This window comes from Macrobrachium nipponense, chromosome 47 (assembly GCF_015104395.2).
Source record: "Macrobrachium nipponense isolate FS-2020 chromosome 47, ASM1510439v2, whole genome shotgun sequence".
NCBI lineage: Eukaryota > Metazoa > Arthropoda > Malacostraca > Decapoda > Palaemonidae > Macrobrachium > Macrobrachium nipponense.
In genome coordinates, this window is record NC_087222.1 from 22,964,919 (window position 1) to 22,979,918 (window position 15,000).

Here is a 15,000-nt window from a genome sequence, read left to right on the forward strand (position 1 = left end):
AATCAAAGATCGCTTATTATTATTATTATTATTATTATTATTTTATTATTATATTATTATTATTATTATTATTATTATTATTAATATTTCAAAACGCTCGCATATTCTAGGGAAGTCAAGAACCGTTCCATTCCGGGTTGGGAGATTCTCTTTATGAGTTTTTGTGGTTTTCGTCTCTTATTGATTTGTGTTTCTGTCTGGCTCTTGCTTCTTCCATCATTAATTGAGTGGCTTTTCTGTCCAGCGGCCATTGAACCCCAGGTGGTTTGTAAAAAATAGTGATAACAAAAAAAATAGAAATTATTTTCAAGGTATCATAAACCAAAAAAATAAATCAAGAATGTTTTTCGAGAGGTCCTAAACCTTGGTCTTGAAAAGGACTTGGCCCTGAAGCGCTGTGAGGACGGGCTGCCGGATAGATCCTGCATCCTCATCAGAAATCAGAATTTGTGGGGAATATAAATTAGCATTTATCATAATGAACTGTTAGAGTGTTTAGCTGCATTGTGTTTGTCGTTAGCGAATGGTTGTTTTCTCTCTCTGTTGTTTGTGTTGTATTTCTGTACTTTTGACGTTCCCAGTTTATGTATCCTCCTCCTCTGTTGACTGCTGTGACTCTGTGGCGGGATCTTAGCTGAATAAAGAAAACCTTCAAGATTCATTGAGGTTTCTTATTACAGTTTGTGTGATAAATGATTTTTTTTCTTTATTTTTGCATTTTTCTATTTCTTCATATTTTCCTTGAAAAAGGGAAAAAGCCAAGTAAGGCACAAGTCACAATGAAGACAATCGATATGTAAATGTAAATGACCCCTTCTGTCTCTGTCTGAGCTTCTCCATGAACGATAAAAGCGTCAACCGATCTCTCTCTCTCTCTCTCTCTCTATTTTTTTCTGAAAATGCAATAATTTCCAGTGATATGATTGTAAACCTGAATTGCAATAAAGATGATCATCCAGATATACTCATATACACAACATTGATGCATATTTCACACAAAGGTAACACCACATTGCAGGCGAGGTGGGGCGTCTCACAGACCCAAACACTTCTTCTACTGACGAAATGGAGAGAGACCTTGAAGTAACCTTTCCCCCCCCCCCCCCCCACCACCACCACCACCACCACTCTCCCCGCATGGACACACAAAGTTAGGAAGGTACTGGGAAGATTGACCAGGTCTCCCAGGCATTTATTAGTTACTGAACTAGAAGTTTTACTAGGTAGGTGGGGGGTGGGGGGGGGATGGTCTTCTCAAGGTCCTGGTCTACCTGAGAGCCGGGTTAATTAATGAAAAACAAATCGCTAACTTTACCGAAGTATTGAGGTCAATTTAACCTTCACACTTTGTGGAGCGTCTCATTCATTTCGGTGAGAGGCAAATGCCCAAATCGCATGACAGACAATCGTTATAACAACTCCCCCCGCCCCCCTCCCTCACAAACCCCCTTCCGATCTAATCTCCCAATATTCATCACCTGTGTTTTCCTTCCTATATTGCGACGCAGACTTCAGGTCCAACGAGGGAGAATATGCCGCGAAGAAGAACAATGGCACTTTATCAGTGTTCCTGAAAGAGGACCTTTGAATCATCATGAAACTCCGGGTGAATAATGGATGATGCATATTCCCAACGGAAAAAGGAGGAGGAGGAGGAAATACAACAGACCTTCCACTGATTCTTGCAATTTGTTCTCTGTGACACGAAAGGTTGTTATTATTATTATTATTATTATTATTATTATTATTATTATTATATTTATTATTATTATTATTATTATTATTATTATTATTTTGATTATTATTGATTCATTTCTGAAATATATTCTATTAGAATTATTTCATTTCTGTTTTCCATTTCATTATAATAATATAATTCTTTTTTATAATTTATATCTTTTTATATTTAATATTGATTTTATTTTCCTTCATTTTTGATCAATTTTAGATTTATACTTATTTTATTTGTTATTTTTTGTTACTCACATGATTTTATTTAACATGAAATTTTTGGAGAAAAATGTAAACTTATCCATCAGTAAATTCCTGGAAAAAATTCATTTGATATTATTTCAGTTATTTTTATCTTTGATTCTAATTTATTTCAACTTATATCTATTTTTATTATTATTTCCTTCTTCTTCCCTTTTGATTTTTTTTACCATCAACTATTTTCACTGACAATAAAATTGAAACTCTCCTCCCCCCCCTCTCTCTCTCTCTCTCTCTCTCTCTCTCTCTCTCTCTAAAACTCTCCCTTTCCAAAATCAAAAACATGAGATTTGAAATCCGTTTCTACCGAATAACACTTCTCGGACAAGAATGACGGACTGTGCATGGAAGCATCGAGTTGCTGATTTGCGAGGAGTTACACCAAAAATATTTCTGCAAAATTGCCTTAAATTCGTATGCAATATCAAAATCAAAATTCAAATGTGGTTATTTTTGAAGTTGTCTCCATTTACAAAAGTGTCTGTAGATGATTTACTTGAAGTTTTGGAGGAAGAATGAGAACGAGAACGTTATGATATTGCTTTAACTGTTAGCAAACCTCATTAGCCTTATAACTGTTATTATATCAAAGATAGTAAATTTTGTTAAAATTTTAATGGTGGTTTTTTGTGTAAAAAAAAAGTTTGGCATGGCTAAGGATAATCCCTTATTTCCTGACCTTAGCAATATTTATAAGGAATGTTTATATGGTTTACGTATGTGGATGATATTTTCTGTATTTGGCCAGTTCACGAAAATCTCCAGGAATTCCTGATTAAGCTCAATAATGTAGTCCCTTCTATTACATTTACTGTGGCGGAAGAATGAAATTGCAATGTGAATTTTCTTGATGTAACAGCTCTTAAACATTATAGAAATATCACCTTTCAGTCTTTCGAAATCCAACTGACATTGCTATTTTGTTCATTATTATTCCAATCACCATCAAAATGTTAAATTCTATTTATATCTGGGATGTTCTTAAGGGCTCTGCAACTTCAGTAGCCCGCAGTTTATTGATGCAAAATTAAAACTATTTATGATATTGCCTTAAAACTTAAATACCTTAGGACTTATGTAGATGTAGCATGGAAAAGAGCTATAAAAACTTTTTATTTAACTAATAACAAACTTGGATTTACTAAGTGTGACATTCTCTAATTACCGTTTGATGAAAGGATTTTAGAAATTCCTACAATTAAAAGCTTTTCATCATAACTGCTGGTTTTCAGTAATATTAATGTTAAGAGTTTTAGTATAAAAGATTCTCCTAAAGATGTTCCCGGCTGCATCTTTGAAATTTCTTGTAAAACGTTAAATAAAATATGTTATGGACAAGCTGGAAAATCAGAAAACTGGATTTTATATGTTTCCCATATCATCCAACATTAGAATCTATAGTCTACCCCCTAAGGCTACTTGGTTTTAGTACAACTTTTTCATATCCTAGCACCAATGGAAAAACTTTAATTCATAATAGTCCAGAAAACAATGAAGGAGTCATATTTAAGATCCCATGCAAGTGCGGTAGTTTTATACAATCTGGGAAGACAATCGAAAAAAAACGCATTGTAAATCATAAATATAATATACGAACAAATAATACAAGCAATGCTTTTATGTGTTCATAGTAGTATGTTAATATGTCCTGTATGTTATGCTTTTTCAAAAAAAAAAGGAAAGATGTATTACCTCGTTAGATATTTTGGTATTTTTCATATGTTCAACTGCTGTTCTTGTTTTAGGGTTATTTTACTGCTGAAAGTTTGTAACTCAAACTGCTAGTTTTTGGTAACTGTATGTTTAAAATGTTAGGCCTTTCTTGGCTACATGCACTGTAAACTTTATCTCTTTCCTAAATAAACGCTCCAAGAAAGAGGTCCGTTGGAGGACCCAAACGTTGGGCATTTTCTGAGACACACCTTTTTCCTTTTAATTTTCCTTTGTGGAATACAACAGAAATATATATATATATATATATATATATATATATATATATATATAAACAAATTTCAACTTAAAAGAAACTTTTCCGAGATTTCGACAAAGATATATATATATATATATATATATATATATATATATATATATATATATATATATATATATATATATATATATACATATATATATATTATATATATATATATATATATATATATATATATATACTATATACATATATATATATATATATATATATATAGATATATATATATATATATCTATATAATATATATATATATATATATATGTATATATATATATATATATATATATATATATATATATATATATATCTTTGTCGAAATCTTCGGAAAAGTTTCTTTTAAGTTGAAAATTTGTTTTTATAAAATTTCACAACCTTGGACCTTTGTCGAATTTGAAAATATCGTGGGATATACTTCGGGTTTTTTCTGATACGATGCTTTCGGCACATTTTTAAGCTGAGATTCTGAACACGATTGTGGCTCACAATATAAAGGAAAAAGAAGAAGGAGGAAGAAATCAAAAGCTTTAGAAATGGAATGTGGCACTGAAACATTTTTATAAACTATGGCCGGTTCTACTGATGTATTATGGTACCCCCTGAAAAGTATTATATATATATATATATATATATATAGTATATATATATATATATATATGTATATATATATATATATATGATTATATATATATATATATATATATATATATATATGTATAATATATACATATATGTGTGTGTGTGTGTGTGTGTGTGTGTGTATGTGTGTGTTGTGTGAGCCTTATATACCATCGCCATTGGTAGAAGAATTAACTTACAATTGTGACACATGAGGCTGTAGTTTTTTTTTAAATTTTTTTTAAATAACTACCACTGAAAGGAATACCTGAAACAACCAATGTGAAGGCAAATATCTTATTGGTTCGACCATCATATCATAGCCAGTAGTGAGTGGGTCCTGCTGCGATGGGTTCATGTTGGGCAAAAACCAAGTGCTGGGACCTATTGGTCATTCAGCATGGGAAGGGAATTAGATGGTAAAACTGTGTGGAAGGTGTAACAAGAGGAAAACCTGCCTGTTGCAATATGAAACAATTGTTAGGAAAGGGTTAGGAAAGTAAGATGCGAGAAAGAATTTGAACAGAGGTACAGTAAAAGGAATGAAAGAGGTTGTAGCTATGGGCCGAAGGAAGGGACACTGCAAAAGACCTTTCAGTAATGCCCACAGCGCACCTCATGAGGCATACCAACTTAGTAGGTCCTGGTATTCCATTTCAAGCCACTCAATGAAATTGTGAGAGCTAAGATCGGCGTAGCTCTGCGTTCAAGTCTCTCTCTGATCTCAGCATGACAGACACCCATAAATAATTAACGAGATCTCTGCTTCTTCTATCCAAACACCACTTTCACTGACTCGGGCTGTGAAGCTCTGGGATTCCCTTGCGTTGAGCTGGAAAGCTCCGGCTCGTGCAACACTGCAAACGACAGCTTGTGTGAACAGGTTGCACATGCTTCCCAAGTAAGTAGATTTTATTATTATTATTATTATTATTCAGAATATTTTTTTTTCGGGGAGGTCAGTCACATTCATCCTATCGATTTGGTTTTTATAGTGTGGGTTCTGAGTCCACAACTTTTTTCACTATGAGCACTGTTTTCTAGTACACACTCCTAGAGCTACTCCAGCATCTACTTTTTACAGGTCCTTTTCAGGGGTGGGGTCTTGGGTTCTGTAACCATTACCATGTTTCATCGCTGACCACTTCGTTAGTCTGCCTCATTTACTGTCCGTGCATTGGTTTGTTGTGCCATTCCTCTGTTCTGTTTGTTATTCTGTAGTCTGTATATTTCTGGGTCTTCATCTGCTTTTATCAGTCTTTCTTCCCATGTACTCCATAGCCACTGGTCTTCACTGGTTTTCAGATATTACCCCAGTGCTCTGCTCTCGATGTTGACGCAGTCCTCAATGCTTAGTAGCCCTCTCCCTCCTTCCTTTCATGTTATGTATAGTCTGTCTGAATTTGCTCTTGGGTGTACTGCTTTGTGTATTGTCAAGTGTTTCCTAGTTTTCTGGTCTATGCTGCAGAGTTCAGCCTTCGTCCACTACACCACTCCTGAGCTTTATCTGATTACTGGTACTGCCTATGTGTTTATGGCTTTTATCATATTTCCAGCATTGAGTTTTGACCTGAATATCGCCTTAAGTCTCTGCATATATTCTTTCCTGATTGTGTCCTCCATCTCTGGGTGTTTTATATCCTCTCCTTCTATTATTCCTAGGTATTTGTATCCAGTCTCATCTATGTGTTTGATGCTATTCCTATCTGGTAGCTTTATCCCTTCAGTCCTTGTTACTTTGCCTTTTTGTATGTTGACCAAGGCACATTTTTCTATTCCAAACTCCATCCTGATGTTCCCAGATACAATTCTTACAGTCTAGATTATGGTATCTATTTCCTTGATCCTCTTACCAAACAGCTTGATGTCGACCATGAACATCAGATTGTACCCAGCATCCATCTTCTGTAGTACTTTTGTCATGGGAATCATGGCTATTATAAAGAGTAGTGGGGATAGTGAGTTGCCTTGAAAGATCCCTCTCCTGACGTTAACCTCTGCTTGTCTTATCCAAGAGATTGTAAGTACTGTATTCCAGTTGCACATTGTATTTTAGAGGAAGCTGATGGTGTTTTCCTGTTCCCCATATATTTTCAGGCATTCTATTATCCATGTCGAAGGCTTTCTTGAAGTCAATCCATGCTATGCTTAGGTTAGTTTTGTTTATCAGCAGCTGGTCTTTTGTGCCCCTACACTTCCTTCTGCAGCCTTTCTGTTGGCGGGGGAAGGTATTTGTATCCTCTGGTTAGTTGTATAGCCTTTCACTGATGATACCTGCTAGCAACTTCCACATTAATGGTAGGAAGGTGATAGGGCTCTAGTTATTTGCTATATTTCTCTTGTTTTTGTCTTTTTGTACTATAATTTTTTTTTTTTTTTGGATGTGGTCATCCATTTGGGTACCATGGTGGTTTTGTGATACAATGCTGGAGTTGTTCTGCTATTCGTGGGTGTAGGACCTTGAAGTTTTTTGAGCCAGTATCCATGGACATTCATCGGGACCTGGGGCTTTCCAGTTTGGCATTTTTCTTTAATTGGTGCTTGATTGTGTTGTCGTTTTCTCAGTGAATCTCTTTTTATTGTCCCCATTCCTTCTGCCTTGACTTCCTGGAGCCATGTTGCACGTTTGTTGTGTGATACCAAATTGCTCCATATGTTTTCCCCAGGGGCTAGGAAAATTCGGTCCCATAAGATTCGGTCCCAGAAAAATTCGGTCCTGAAATCTCATTCTCAGAAAATTCGGTCCCGGAAAATTTCTAAAACCTAAATAACCAAGCAACCCAATATAAACCTTTCTGGAAAAAGGCATATAAAAACATGGAAAATATGATGTTAGAAGAAATGAAAATCTTTTATTTCTATCAATAACTTTAATGACTCGTTTGGTTTAGAGATTAATTGTTTAGCAATCCAGACGAGATATTTTACAAAGATCAACAAGAACTTTGTGAGCCTGGGATTTGTTTACAAACTAAACCAAAGGGGTACGTGGTGTTAAATGATGTTTTTAGGTAGTTTTGTCATATAGGACTGTAAGCACTTGTAATGGTATTTGAGAAAGATAATTTGTGTACTTTCATTTAACATTCATTGACACCGCCTATATATAAGAAACAGTGACATTTGTAACTCAGTTTTTAGTCACTCTTCTTCCAGGATAAGCACAATTTTCCTATTTGAAGAATCCCATCATGGCTGCAAAATATTTTAAAAGTGTCAAAAAAGCAAAGACAAATTGATTGATGAGTTAACTATGTTTATGACTTTCATAAGTTTAGTTCCGACAGACAAAGAAATTGTGGCGCGTGAGAAACCGTAACACATGTCGTGCTCGTGTTCATACAGGAGAATAAACCAGGTGAACCTATAATAATTTCAACAATCAACAGTCATGATCATGAACCAACGCCGAATGGAGTGGAAGCTTGTCTCGCCATTTCACATAAGAAAAAAGTTGCAGGAAGGAGGTGAAACAAGTAGTACTCGGGTGCTCATTTCCGAAGCTACAAATAATATTAGTGAATTACCACGGTTGCAAACGGTTTCTAGAAGCATTACAAACTGGCGCAATAAAGCTTTTGGCGCTCCTCCATTGCCTCTTCGACGAACAGGATTTCAAGTACCAGATACTTTTAAATATTTACAAGGCGGTCATTTGTTCCTGCAATGCGACATAGGCAGTGATGATGAAAAGCGGGTTTTAATCTTCGCCTCCGACAAAGGTCTTCAGCAACTGGAAAATGCATAAATTTTAGGAATGGATGGCACATTTAAATCATCACCAAGTATATGGTATCAGCTGTTCACCATTCATGCCTTCATAATCGGGAGATTTTATCCAAGGGCTTTCATTTTATTGCCGGACAAAACTCAAGCAACATATGACAGGACTTTTTTTTAACTAAGTAAATTGTGACCACGTTTTGATTGACTTTGAACGAGCAATTCGTAACAGCTGTGACAGTAACTTTACTGAAAGCAGCAGCCTAGGTTGTTTATTTCATTTTTGCCAGACTATTATAGGAAAATTATGTCAATTAGGATACAAAGTTCAATATGGGTACTGATGACTGTTTTGCCACAAAAATTAAAATGTTCCGCGCACTTGCATTTTTTACCACCAAAAGTTGTAATTGATACTTATGAAGATCTCTGGGAGGATGAAATAAATATCAATAGACTTTATAAGTTATTTTGAGCTAACATACATAAGTTGATTTTTGGAATGTTCACGATAGGGCAATTCAGGAATTGCCACGGACAAACAATGCATTTGAAGGGTTTCACTCATGCACTGTGCATCAGTAAACGAGTAAAACACCCAAACATTTGGAAGCTTATTGGTGCTCTGCGAAAAGAAGACTTCCTTACTCAGACCAAGATAATTCAGGCGCAAAGAGGAGATAATCCGCAAAAGAAGAACAAATACCAGTCAACAGATACGAGAATAACAAATCTTGTAGAATCATATGATGGTGAAGATAAATTAGCTTCCCTTAAGGCTATTGTTCATTCATTGCATTAATTTTTCTTTTTATGTTTTGATAGTTAAAACATGAGTTTTCTTATAATTTTTAAACTTCTACTGATTTATTTTAAATAGAATTTACCTATTTCAGGGTTTTATAACTTTGATAAAAAGAAATATTATGTATGACTTAAATAATCGATTAAGTATGTGTTTTTATACATACTTTTTAAACTTTTATTGATTTATTTTGCTCTGCATTTTCCTAAATTATTTTTTAATTTCTTTAATAAAAGGAATATTATGTATAACTTTAATGGTGGTTTAAGCATGGGTTCTTTATGTATTTATTGATAAAAGAAGGAACTTGCTACTTTATTTATATATATATATATATATATATATATATATATATATATGTATATATATATATATTTTTTTTTTTGCTTTTTGAATTTCTATGCATTTACAGTAATTTTTCTGATATGGGACCGAATATTCTGGGACCCAATTTTCTTGATCTTGTGCACTAATATGCTATGTTTCAAATTATACTGTGTAGGTTTTTTGTTGAAGAAACACCATTTTTTTTTTTTTTACAATTTATTATAAAACTCTAATTCTATACTTTGTTTTAATTTTTTCATCAGTTAGATTACGATTTCATTGTCAGTATATAAATAATTTCTGGGACCAGATTTTCTGAGACCGAACTTTCTGGTCACCGTTTTCCCAGTCTCTTACTCGGTTCAGCTTCAGGAATTCCACTGTGGTTGTCTTCCTCTCTTGGTTGGCTGTATAGTCTTTTCTGGTTGGTTCATAGGAGTTTGTTCATGTACTGTTGGATCTTATGGGCGTTGTGTTATTTAGTTCCTTCTCCTGTTCTTTGTATTTCTCGTTTATTTCCTCCCTTGTTTTCTTAATTCTTAGCCTCTTTCTGCCATCTCTTTCAGTTTACGCAAGTCAGATCTCATCACCATCATTTGCTTTTCCAGGCGCCTTTTCCAAGGCGGTTACTGTTTTGGTTTGAGTTGGTTGGTTGTGATAATGGTGTTAGTATTTGTATCCCCATTAGTAATACTAATAGTGTTGTCCTGCATATGCCAGGTTATTTGTTTCTGTAATACTGATGGAGTGTATTAGTCTCATTATTTCATTGACTTCACTTGTTTTCTCCCTTAGTTTCTTAGTGTTGTAGGCTTTCATGGAGGAGATCTTTGTTCTTCTTTTATCTGGCTTCATCCATTGCCTGATCTTTTCCAGCCATTCCATCCTCTCCGTTACTTCTTCCGTGTTTCTTCGAGTGTCTGTCGTTTGGTAGCTCATCATTTCTGTCGTCTTCTGCGGTATAATTTCTTAGTTCGTCTTCTTGTCCTTCGTTGCTGGGTGTTATTTCTATTTCCAGTTCATCTTTTTCCGTTGAGGATGGCCAGTTCTTTATCTTTATGTTCATTACTTGGTCTGCCAACCTTCTTCTGTAACCTCTTTCCATCGGGTTGCTTCTGATGTAGCATCTCCATTTTTCCTTATTCTCTTCACTGGTCCATTTCTTCTTCTGGTTTGCCTCTGTAACTCCAGTCTCTGGTTGCTGGTTACTGTCGTTCTTATGGTGGTCAGTTGCTGGATGACGACCTCCAAGTACCTGATCGCCCTCCCCGTCAATTGGGCTGAATACCTGGCTGCCGGACGAAGCTCCTCTGTTGCCAGAGGATCCATCTACGTCGTTGTCGTTTGATCTTTCATTCCTTTCCATCATTACTGAGTTTTTCTATTATTATTATTATTATATTATTATTATTATTATTATTATTATTATTATTATTATTATTATTATTATTATTATTATTATTATTCAGAAGATGAAGAACCCTGTTCATGTTGAAAAAGCCCATCACAGTTTTATTATTGTTATTATTATTATATTTGGGGGGATCTACCACAGTCACCCTATTCGACTGGGTGGTATTTATAGTGTGGGGTTACACGTTCCATCTTGCCTCCTTACGAGTCCATCACTTTTCTCACTATGTGTGCTGTTTTTAGGAACACAGTCTTCTGCATGATTCCTGGAGCCACTTTGGCTCTTGGTATCAGGCCTAGTGTTCCTGTGATTATGGGTACAATTTCCACTGGCATATCCCATATCCTTCTATTTCTATTTTCATGTTTTGATACTATCGATTTTTTCTCTTTCTTTCTCGTCTACTCCGGTTTCCCATGGTATTGCGACATCAATGAGTGCTACTTGGTCCGGGTTGCACCCTGCTCCTTACGAGTCTATAACTTTTCTCACTATATGTGCTGTTTCTAACAGTACACCTCTTCTGTATTAATGCTGGAGCTAATACAGCATCTAGTTTTTACCAGGTCCTTTTCAGGGATCTTGGGTACAATTTCCACTGGCATATCCCATATCCTTCTTATTTCTATTTTCAGGTTTTGATACTTATCGATCTTTTTTTCTCTTTCTTTCTCGTCTACTCTGGTGTCCCCTGGTATTGTGACTCAATGAGTGATAATTTCTTCTTGATTTTATCATCAATGCCACGTCTGGTTTATTTGCACATATCACTGTATCTGTTCTGATACCATAGTCCCAAAGGATCGTTACTTGATTGCTTTCTATCACTCCTTCAGGTTGGTGTTTGTACCATTTGTAACCGCAAGGTAGCTGGTGTTCCTTTTTATTATTATTATTATTCTTATTACTCATAAGATGAAGAACCCATTCATATTGAACAAGCCCCCCACAGTATTTATTATTATTATTATTATTATTATTATTATTATATTATTATTATTATTATTATTATTATTATTATTATTATTATTATTATTTTATATTATTATTATTATGAAAACTATTATAATTATTATTATTATTATCATTATTATTATTATTATTATTATTATTATTATTATTATAATTATTATTATTATTATCATTATTATTATTATTGTTGTTGTTGTTAAAATTGGTGGCTGCTTCAGCACTATTAATCTTGTAGAGAGTCTTCTCTATTTTTCTGATGACGGATTTCTCGTTGTTGCTCAGACAGGCGAGCAATGCACCAATGGGAATGGTAAAATTCAGTTCAGTCGTTTTAGTGTTTATTATTGCATATACAATGCTCTCTCTCTCTCTCTCTCTCTCTCTCTCTCTCTCTCTCTCTCTCTCTCTCTCTCTCTCTCTCTCTCTCACCCCAACGCAACGTTTCGTCCAGATCTACAAGACATTTTCCAACGATGACTGCTGAGGGACTGAATTCCAGTGGTTGTTGAATTGAGATTAAGCTGACCTTGTGCCAGCACAGGCTCTTGCTCTTTGAACAGCCTGTAGGGATTCCAGTGGCGAGTCCTTCTCCTTATATCCTGATGTTGCAGGCTCTCAAGTACGGTCTGGAGAACCCCTGCGGCAGGTTGAGTTTTCATTGGTTCCTGGGAAGGTTACTCATACAGCGAGCGTTTTCGAGTCTTACAGACCTTCTCAGGCAGGGAATATCACTGGGAGCCTCTTGATTGGCTTCTACCTGAGTGACGTCACCCCTGGAATTATTCTCATAATTATATGCTTCACATACCGGTACTTTCACATTGGTATCAGAAAAATAGAGAAGACTCTCTACAAGATTAATAGTGCTGAAGCAGCAACCATTTTTAACAAAACTTGTCTACGAGAGGGTCTCCTTCCGAAATATTATTATTATTATTATTATCGATTATTATTATTATTATTATTATTATTATTATTATTATTATTCTTATTATTATTATTATTCAGAAGATGAAGAAGAACCCTATTCATATGGAACAGGCTCACCACAAGGCCCATTGCCTTGAGATTCAATCTTTCTCAGAAATATTAGAAGTTCATTTGAAATAAGTAAACATAATGGTAGCAAGGATTTACAGAAAGAATAAATCCTGGCTAATTAACAAAAAAGAAATCAGTAGATCAATAAATAGAAAAAATATATTCAAATGCAAGGATAATAGTATTAGAGTAGTAATGCACCGCATCTTTGCTTGAACTTTTGAAGCGACATTTGCACACCTTCAGGAGGGAGGCAGACTGTTTCTCCACAGTCCCCCAACGGTGTGAGGTAGGATGAAGGACCTCTGGAAGGGAGGACACCTTGAGGGCGCTGCCTGTCAATGATTTATTGTACAATGGTGAGCTCTTCATTCCGAATTGCTCTCCATTGATTTGACTGATATATTATCTTTGTGCCGTAGGTTGAATACAGTTTAGTTCAACAAAGTTGAAGTGTCCAGAAATTTCTTTATTTTTATGATTGATTGAATGGGAGGTGTTGTTCAGCCCATCACACAATGTCAACTTTTGTTCGGAAACACAATTAAATTCAAACTGAAATCATCCCTAATGGATCCCAGATTCCAGCAGGAAAAGATTATTTTCTGAATAGTAAATCTTTTGTTGCTGATGAAACTTTGTTCAGATTTTTACAAGAAAAAGCCCAAGATTTTTTGTTTTTGGTAAGAATATAGAATCTCGGCCAAAGGCCAAACACTGGGACATACAGTCATTTCACTGGTGAAAGGGAATTGAGAGTAGGAAGGCTTGAAAGGTGAGACAGGAGGAGGAGGAGGAGGAGGAGGAGGGAGGAGGAGGAGGAGGAGGAGGGAAAACCTTTTGCAGCTGAAGAAGAAGAGAAAGCTGAACTATGAACCAGTTTGTTTTAGGAAAAGAGGGTCAAGGAAAGTCAGTTGAAGGAAAGAGACTATGAATGGAGGTACAGTAGAAAGAATGAAAGGGATTCCAGCGGCTAGGGGCCTAAGGAAGGGACACTGCAAAGAACTTTTGAGTACTGCCTACAGTGCACGCATGAGGTGCATTGATGGCAGTACTCCCTACTGGTTTGAGCAGTTGCTGAAGAACGTGTTATTAGCATCATTCTCAACTTGCACACCACTAATGAATGCACCAGAATATGGTAGCACGGATGGATGTTTGGGCACTTCCTATGCCACAGGATGCGAACCTTCAGTTTACACTTGCTGCAAATAATAATCATGTGTTGGAAAATTAGTTTTTCTAATTCACTCATTTTTCTTCCTCATTTTGTTAAAAAGACCAGGATCACTGATTAATAACCTCGCTGATCCAGAAATATGTTTTCTTCTTCTCTCTTCTTCTTTATCACCATTATCCCTACATTAACGGGTCGGTTGCCTAATGTGCCTTCTCTCCACTGCCCTCCATCAAAGGCATCACATCCTCCACTAACTTCTCCTCTCTATATCTTCCTTCACTTTATCTCACCATCTTCTTCCTCTAACAGGTTTCCCCCAAGTCCCTTCACTCCCTTCTTGTCATCCATCCATCTCAATCGGGACTCTCCTATGACCTCTGTGTTTCTTTCATCATTTTCCAATCTCTCAAGCACGATATTCCCATAATCCACCTTAGTATTCTCATCTCTGTTCTCTCAAGCTTTAATTCCTCTTTTCTTCTAGAGCCCATGTTTCTGGTCCATTCATTAACACTGGTCTTATCACTGAGCTATAGATCTTGACTTTTAGCTCGATTGTCATTTTTGTAATCACATACTACTCCAGGCTAACATCTCTCCACTTCCTCCACGCTTCTTTTGTCCATACTGTCAGCTTCAGCCTCACATCCTCCCTCTTGGCTTAAAGTAGATCCTAAGTATTTGAACTTTTCTCCCTGTTTTTGTAATCGAGCCTCTTCTTTTTTGTATTACTATTCTGTCTCTGTCGTCTCTACTGCTCACCAAAACCTCTGTTTTATTCACCTTCACCTTTGAGCTGCCCCTCTCTAAAGACTCCTGCCAAACTCTCCAACCCTTCTCTGTAGGTCCTCCTTATTTTCAGCAGTTATCACCTAAATTGAACAAGCTGCATCAATTGAGACAACAGAGATTTCTTCTTAACTGGAGTGTTGCAGTTT